Below are 7,760 nucleotides of genomic sequence, written 5' to 3'. Positions count from 1 at the left end.
AATAAAATAAATGATAAAATAAAATACAATTGGGTGAGTCAAATCTGTTCTCCTTGAAGAGGCCCCATATATAGCCTAATATAATATTAAAATGAATTTATTTTGTCATTCAAAGTATTAATGTTTGTTTAATTTAATTTGGACTGTCCATGAATTTGTATTTTATAGATAGAGAGGTGCAGCAGCAGCAACAAGAGAAAGAGAAAAGAAGTGATGAATGGCGGTAAGGAATTCAGAAGTTTCTTCACTGCACACAAAGGCTCAATCCTGACAGGGGAGAGAAAAAGGGAGCTGGATGTAGCATTTTTTAAAAAGATTTACATGCACTATGAACCACTGAGTAAAGGGGAATACAAAGAGATTCGACACTTTCTACAATGTTGTTTGGGATACGCTGATGCCACATGCCCTTGAAGAGATGGAAGCCAAGCTGTGAGACCTACTGCAAAAAGGTGATGGGTTTGTTGTTGTTTGTTGTGTCTGCTGACATTTGGACCAGTAGAAGAGGGCACAGCTTCCTTGGCACTGTGGCCAGTTTCACTTATGGGATGTTCCAGGCGCACACTGTTTTGTTAGGCTGAGAGCACATACAGAGGTACCATACCACAGATCGCATTTACCAAAGGTACGAAAGTGTATTGAAAAATTGGAATGTGCAATGACATGTGATTCGGGTAGTGACTGACCGTGTCAGCAACATGATCAAGGCATTTAACCTCCTCCCTGACCCTGGCATTGAAGAGGCGGCCGCAGGTGCCAGCATCAGTAGCATGAGTTTTGGTGGTGGTTGGCAGCCATAAGTTGCATTATCACCATCTGCTGGACTGTCCCTTGCCCCATCTATTCCAGCATTGCCATTGTGTGTGTAAAAAGGTGCAAGACGGAAATAGTGTTGCCTGAAAGGTTATCACAGTAATTTACTGGGAACTATGTGTGAAAGAGGCTTAAGGTAAATATTGCTTGGGAGGGGACATTAATGTGCTACACCTTTTCTTTTCAAGAAAATGAAAAGATACATGAAAATATATTTTTTAATGTCTGTTGTGTCCTTATCTGTTCAGATGCATGGATTTAACAGAAAAGGACAGACTACAGTGGGTGCACTCACACAGCCAGGTGTACTTTATTCTGCAGTGTCAATCAGAGTGGAAAAGGTTCAGACAGGCTTCTTGAGGCTCAGGAGGACAAAGAACAGACTTTTTTTTATAGGTGACAACCAGTGGACAGGGACCTGTGGTGATGATTTCTTTCTTTCTTTGTTTATCTGTCTTTCTGTCAGTCAGGTGTTAGACAGCCCTACGGCAATGTTCAGTCAGCCACAAACACTCACACTTAACCTGAGCAAGTGTGTGTGTTTGTGTGTCACTTTAAATGAGCACATTAAATTGTCTGCCAGACACACAGCTTTAACAAAGCCCAAAGGTGGAATGTATGTTCTCTGATGTTCAGACTGAAAGAAGACCACCTACCTCTGTACACACAATCAGAAAGGTCCAGTCTTACACATCCTTATCAATCCACTAACATTGAAATATGTAAATCACCCTAAAGGTTACACTGTTGTCGGAAACTCTGAGTATTTATATTCTTATTTGTTTGAAGCACAGCAATGTTTGTCATAAAAATGTATCCTGGTTGGCATGAGAGAGATTTAAAAGCAGCATTTTAGAGCCCAACTTTCTGACTATAAACCAATAAAGTTCTCAGAGGCTTTTACCACATATATGACAAGGTGTTATCAGTCAGTGTTGACTTTTTAATTAAACTTGATGTTGTCTACTAAGCACTGTCCCCATGATGATGGATATGATGTGGTTTGATTTGATTACATATTTATCTGGTTGTCAGTTGGGGAACATTTAGAAAGTCAGATTAATTTTCATAAGATTCCACACAGGTTTGCATTACAATACTTTATTATAGTATGATCATATATTACATTTCAGTTATCAATGCTATTCTGTCCACTCATGTTTCAGTTTTAAGTCGAAGTACACTACATTTTACTTTCCCATTATGGCCTAATGCTGTTTCAGATGCTTTTTATTGAAATGATAATGCACTTCTTATTTAATATATTTAAATTTTATTCATTTTAAAATAATAAGGTTAATGAGCATGAAAATGCATTATCAAAAAAGATCAAAGTAAAAGGTTACACTCAAATTGCACTGATGTTCTCTCTCTCTCTCTCTCTCTCTCTCTCTCTTTCTGCCTCTCTTTCATTCACTGCTGGTCAATAGTTAAAACTTTCTAACACTGTGTGTTGAATGTTTGTCAATAATATTTTTGTTTTTTTGTTTATTTGTTTTTTGTTGTTGCTATTAATCTTATTTTAGAGGTGGATAGCAGTTAAGTGTCCTGGAGGGATTATATTTTGCTTCTGGCCTGGGAACGCCTTGGGATCCTGCAATCAAGACCTTTGCTAGATAAATCGCTTGTGTGTCTGCCCTTTTGTATGTCCAACTGTTAATGCTAAAAAAAATCATGATCTTTAGTGATACACATTTATTAGCAAAAATGAACGATGTAAACAATTTAAACATTCATTTAAACAACATTTAAACAGTCCTGAACTGGAAATATAAAGGTAACATTAAATTACACATTGAAATCAGATTCTTTTATTGTCTTTTACTTCAAGTACACCTCTCCTTTCTGTGTTGTCAGTGGCCAAGGCTTTTAAAAAATCCAGGTCAAGATAGACAGGCTCAAGAGTTCCAGGAAGCTCAGTGGCTAGACGCCATTCATTCAATGAACCTTTTAAAGCCAATCCCAGGTCAACTTTATGCTAGGCTTCACCGTCTAATGGGCTCTACAGGCTTCCCACTAAACATTACTAGACCACACATGCTTGAAAAGGCCTACCTGCTAGAAATCTCTTTAGAAACTGCAGCTGATCTGACATGATTGTAAGGGCCTTTTCAAACCATAGACTGTAAAAAACACGAATGTTGTCACCACACCACAGCCATTTTGAAGCCTCGAGTGTAGCGATTTGACCATTGCCAACCATAGACCTAAACTTGGTTATAACTCATTTGAAAGCCTTGTTCTTAGTCTTGCACATCCAGCCTGGAAAACATTACAGCCAATTCTATTTGTAATAGTATACCACCCTCCTAGCCTGTACTCTGAATTTTTATCTCAATTCTCAGAGTTTTAATCAAACTTAGTCCATAGTCCAGATAAAGTTATTATAATAGGTGAAATTAATATTCATGTGGACGTCAGTAATGATAGTCTTAGCACTGTGTTTATCTCATTATTAGACTTAAATGGCTTCTCTCAGAGTGTTAATAAACCCACTCACTGTTTTAACAACACCCTCAACCTTGTTCTGACATATGGCATTGAAATTGAACATTCAATAGTTTTTCCACAAAATCCTATTTTATCAGACCATTTTGATTTCTTATTACTGGACTACACACCATCAGACAAAAATGTCTTCACTAGATGTCTATCTGATGGTGTTGTAGTTAAATTAAAGGTAGCAATTCCATCACAACAGAGGACTCTTATGCTAACTTTAAATTAAAGCAAACATTGTGAAAATTTGAAAGCATTTGGCGTTCGTCCAAACTGGAAGTCTCACTTAGTCTGGCAAGACAGTTTTAAAACATATAGGAAGGCCCTCTGTGATGCCAGAGCCGCCTATTACTCATCATTAATAGAGGAGAATAAAAACAGCCCTAGGTTCCTTTTTAGCACTTTGGACAGGCTCTCAACTCTCAATAGTAATGACTTCATGAACTTTACTTTAATGATTAAATATTCTAACTACTAGAGACAAAATTCATCACCTCCTGCCCTCAAAAGGCACTGATTTATCCCCAAACACAGGAACCTTAGAAAAAGCTGTAAAACCTGATATTTATTTGGACTGTTTTTCTCCAATTGACCTTCCTTAACTAAATTACCCTTAGTTAACACTTCTTTACTTTATATGATCACTCTGTCTTTAGTAACAGGCTATTTACCACAGTCCTTTAAAGTAACTGTAATTCTACTCTTGATTCAGGTGTTTTAGACAACTATAGACTGATATCTAACCTTCTGTTTGTCTCTAAAATCCTTAAGAAAACAGTTGCCAATCAGTTTTGAGACTCTCTGCATAACAATAGTTTCTTTGAGAATTTTATGTCAGGATTTAGAGTGCATCATAGCACAGAGACAGCACTGGTGAAAATTACAAATGACCTAATTGCATCGGACAAAGGACTTCTCTCTGTAATTCTCTTGTGAGCTCTTAGTGCTGCATTTGACACCATTGACCATCACATCCCTTTACAAAGACTGGAACATTTAATTGGCATTAAAGGAACTGCATTAAGCTGGTTTAAATCCTATTTATCAGATCAATTTCAGATTGTACACGTTAAAAACGAATCCTCCATGAATGCAAAAGTTAGAAACAGAGTTCCACAAGGTTCCGTGCTTGGACCAATACTATTCACCTTTTTATATGCTTCCTTTAGGAAATATTATTTGGAAACATGCCATAAACTTTCATTGTTATGCGGACGATACCCAATTATATTTATCAATGAAGCCAGATGAAACCAATCAGTTAACTAAACCCCAAGCATGCCTTAAGACATAAATACCTGGATGACCTGCAATTTTCTGCTACTAAACTCAGACAAAACTGAAGTTATTGTACTTTGCCACAAACACCTTAGAAACATATAATCTGATGATATAGCTACTCCTATGGATCAAGGTTGTGGACCCCCTAGTTATGGATCACGGACTTCCATGAACCATGGCTGCAAAGACCCTGTGCTGTCGTGGTCCTGTCTGACACCCATGCCAGCTATTATTATTACAAGTCATATTTCTATTATTATTGTTGTTGTTATTGTTGCTATTATGGTTCTCTGTGTCTCTCTTTCCCCTCTCCGCCTCCCTCTTTCTCTCTCAACCTGATTGGCCCTGAGATAATTTCTGTTGTGATTTGGCGCTGTATAAGAAAAATTGAATTGAATTGAATTAAACCAGTGAATTAGTTGGTACACAGAAAAAAATCAAGCGTAAAATGCACCACTTAAAGCCACGTGAGAATGTTCACTCCACTCATTGGTTAGATGTGTCTCGGATGGGAGCAAGAACATAAACACAGGAAGAAGGTCCTATCTGACCAAATAACAAGAAGGCAACATATTTAATGACATAAATCAGCATGCCTACGTAAAAACTAATGGTATAATATTTAAATTATGATTTGATCTCTGACCTGTTTCCATTTGTCTAGTCATTAGGTCAACATTTGCATTTATTCATCTGGTAAATGTGAATTTATGTATTTATATCATATTCTTCCATTTATATATCACAAATCCCAGCAGATAGAGAGAGCAGCTGCCTGCCTTTCTCCAGGTCAGGCCAACTTCTCTTCATGGTCATTCTCATGGGAACCTGCACTTAAGTAAATTATGTTATGACTCAAGCCAAGGCTTTCTGATAAACAAACTCTTATCTGCACTTTAACTAGGTGTTGCTCACATCTCTGCCCTCGGACTTTGGGTAGCATCTCACAGTGTCAAATCTGTGAACCAAGACTGTATCCAGATGTCTCCTTAATCGATTAAGTGTCAATTAATTCTTTTGCTTAAGACATCCAAGGTTTCCTGGTACTTTCTGAAATACAGTTCCAGATTTCCATCACAGTAAATATTTTTGTGCAAAGCACTGTACAATCCAAAAGTACAATCCAAGCCACAGTGGATAAAGGAGAACCTTCCGAGGATAATCACCTCAACACTCAGCTCCACATTCCATGAGTGCCACATGGCTGCAGGTGCATGCAGTAACACATAAGTAAATGATTGCATTTATATAGCGCATTTCATCCAAAACGCTTTGCAGTGTACCACGTAGGATGCTGGCACAACTATTGGGAGGAATTTGGGGTTCAGTATCTTGAGTCAGAGGTGCTAAGGGCATAGCAATTTTTCTTTTTTTTGAGAGAGAGAGAAAGAGTGAGAGAGGGGTAGATGGAAATGAGAGGAAAAAGAATATTAGATAAGTACTCTCAGAAGAGGAAGATTTTCAAGTTATCTTTAAAGACTAAGTCAAATTGTGGTTGCTCCACCAGCGAAGAGTTTGGAGGAATGGACGTCAGTTAACTCGGCCTATTTTAGGTTATGAGTATAATCATCACTGTGTCTGAAAATCATTGCCCTCCATCACGAGACTATTGCAATCCAACCCCCCTCATGCCTCTAACTACCCAGAAATCAACTCTTTTGGCCACTGTACAATCACTGGCCTTTCAGCATCACAATGAGAGCTTTCAGCCAGTGTCATAAGAATCCCAGCATCCAGTGGTTAGAGGGCCTGAAGCTGGCCAGCAGGCATCAACTTGGCAAGTACAGACTTACTGATCTTCCAGCATGACACCCAGACTGCCCAACTCTTAACAACTCTCAAGTTCTCCAGCCCTTAGTTGGGTCTACTGTTCATGCACAGTCATCAGGTGTTAAACAGATCAGCTGGCAAAAAGAGAAATCTTCAGTTCCTTCTAAGCTTACTGATTTCTAGGTTGATGACTGACCACAACTCAATAATATCTTGTTTTTAAAACCAATGTAATGATTAGTCTGTAATTTAGGACACATGTTATTTTAACAGGGCCTTAGTTTTCATCATATAGGGTTTTTCCACTAGCCCGTCTCCGCTACAGCCTCACAGCAGGGGAGAACCGTGGCAGGCCGCACTGCTGCAGTCCTACTCACTGTCAGGGCCAAAAGCAGCCAACCTGTGACAACCCCCACCTCCTCCACCTCAAACAAGCAGCGTGTTTTGAGACTTAGCTCATGTCTGTGCTGGTGATCACAGAGAATGCTGTTTTTAAAAGTCTCTCTGTGTCCAGCTCTCAGTACTTTTATAGCACAGTATTTTTGTGCAAACAGCATACCTCCAGCAGATAAACAACCTATTTTACCTTGCCATGCTGTTTAATGGAAAAACACTTGCAGCCTGCCAGCTTGACTAGTGTGACTACCCCCAAGACAATGGAAAAACAGCAATAGTGATTGAGGATTTCTAAACTAGCCAGGCAGGACTACAAAGTAACTCTATTTGCTGACCACGGAAAATACTGGTGGTGATGCTAATTTGAATTTGTCAAACATTTAGTTATGAGAATCACTGTTAATAATATAACTTTAAAAATGTTACACTGCATCTTGGTGCACAGTGAACAAAAAGACTAGATTTGTCCAACTACAGACTTCTCTGTGCTGCTGCGCAGCTCTAATTACATGTGACAGGTACACATTTCCAACTCATCAAATGACAGCATTTAAACTACAATGCAAGGGAGTTTACACTCCTAAACAAAGAATGTGAGGTTAAATTCATAACATCTGACCAGGCAGTTGTAATGAGTTAGTATTTCCTAAAAGGAAAGAATTTCCCCAACATCTTTTGATTAGTGCAAATGGTAGTAAAACACTAAGTCTATTCAAAGGTGAAAGGATTGTTCAGTTCAGATTGTTCAGAGGAATCTTTTTTTCAGTAATTATTAGACAGCCATAATGGCATTTGACAGGCCAGTAATTCTGATTCAAATTGCCATGTTATTAGAATAGTAGTTTGATGGTGGTACAGGCTGAATAGATAACTTTGACATAGTATTGTGTGAACCAAATTACTGGAACTCATGAGCTGATGACTGTTTGAACAATGTCAACACTTTGTGAAGACCTGTCACTTTTGACTCTGCTGAACTGCCTGAGAAATGTTATCAGCAA

The sequence above is a fragment of the Thunnus maccoyii genome, chromosome 12, assembly GCF_910596095.1.
Source record: "Thunnus maccoyii chromosome 12, fThuMac1.1, whole genome shotgun sequence".
Classification (NCBI taxonomy): domain Eukaryota; kingdom Metazoa; phylum Chordata; class Actinopteri; order Scombriformes; family Scombridae; genus Thunnus; species Thunnus maccoyii.
This window is presented reverse-complemented; position numbering follows the sequence as displayed.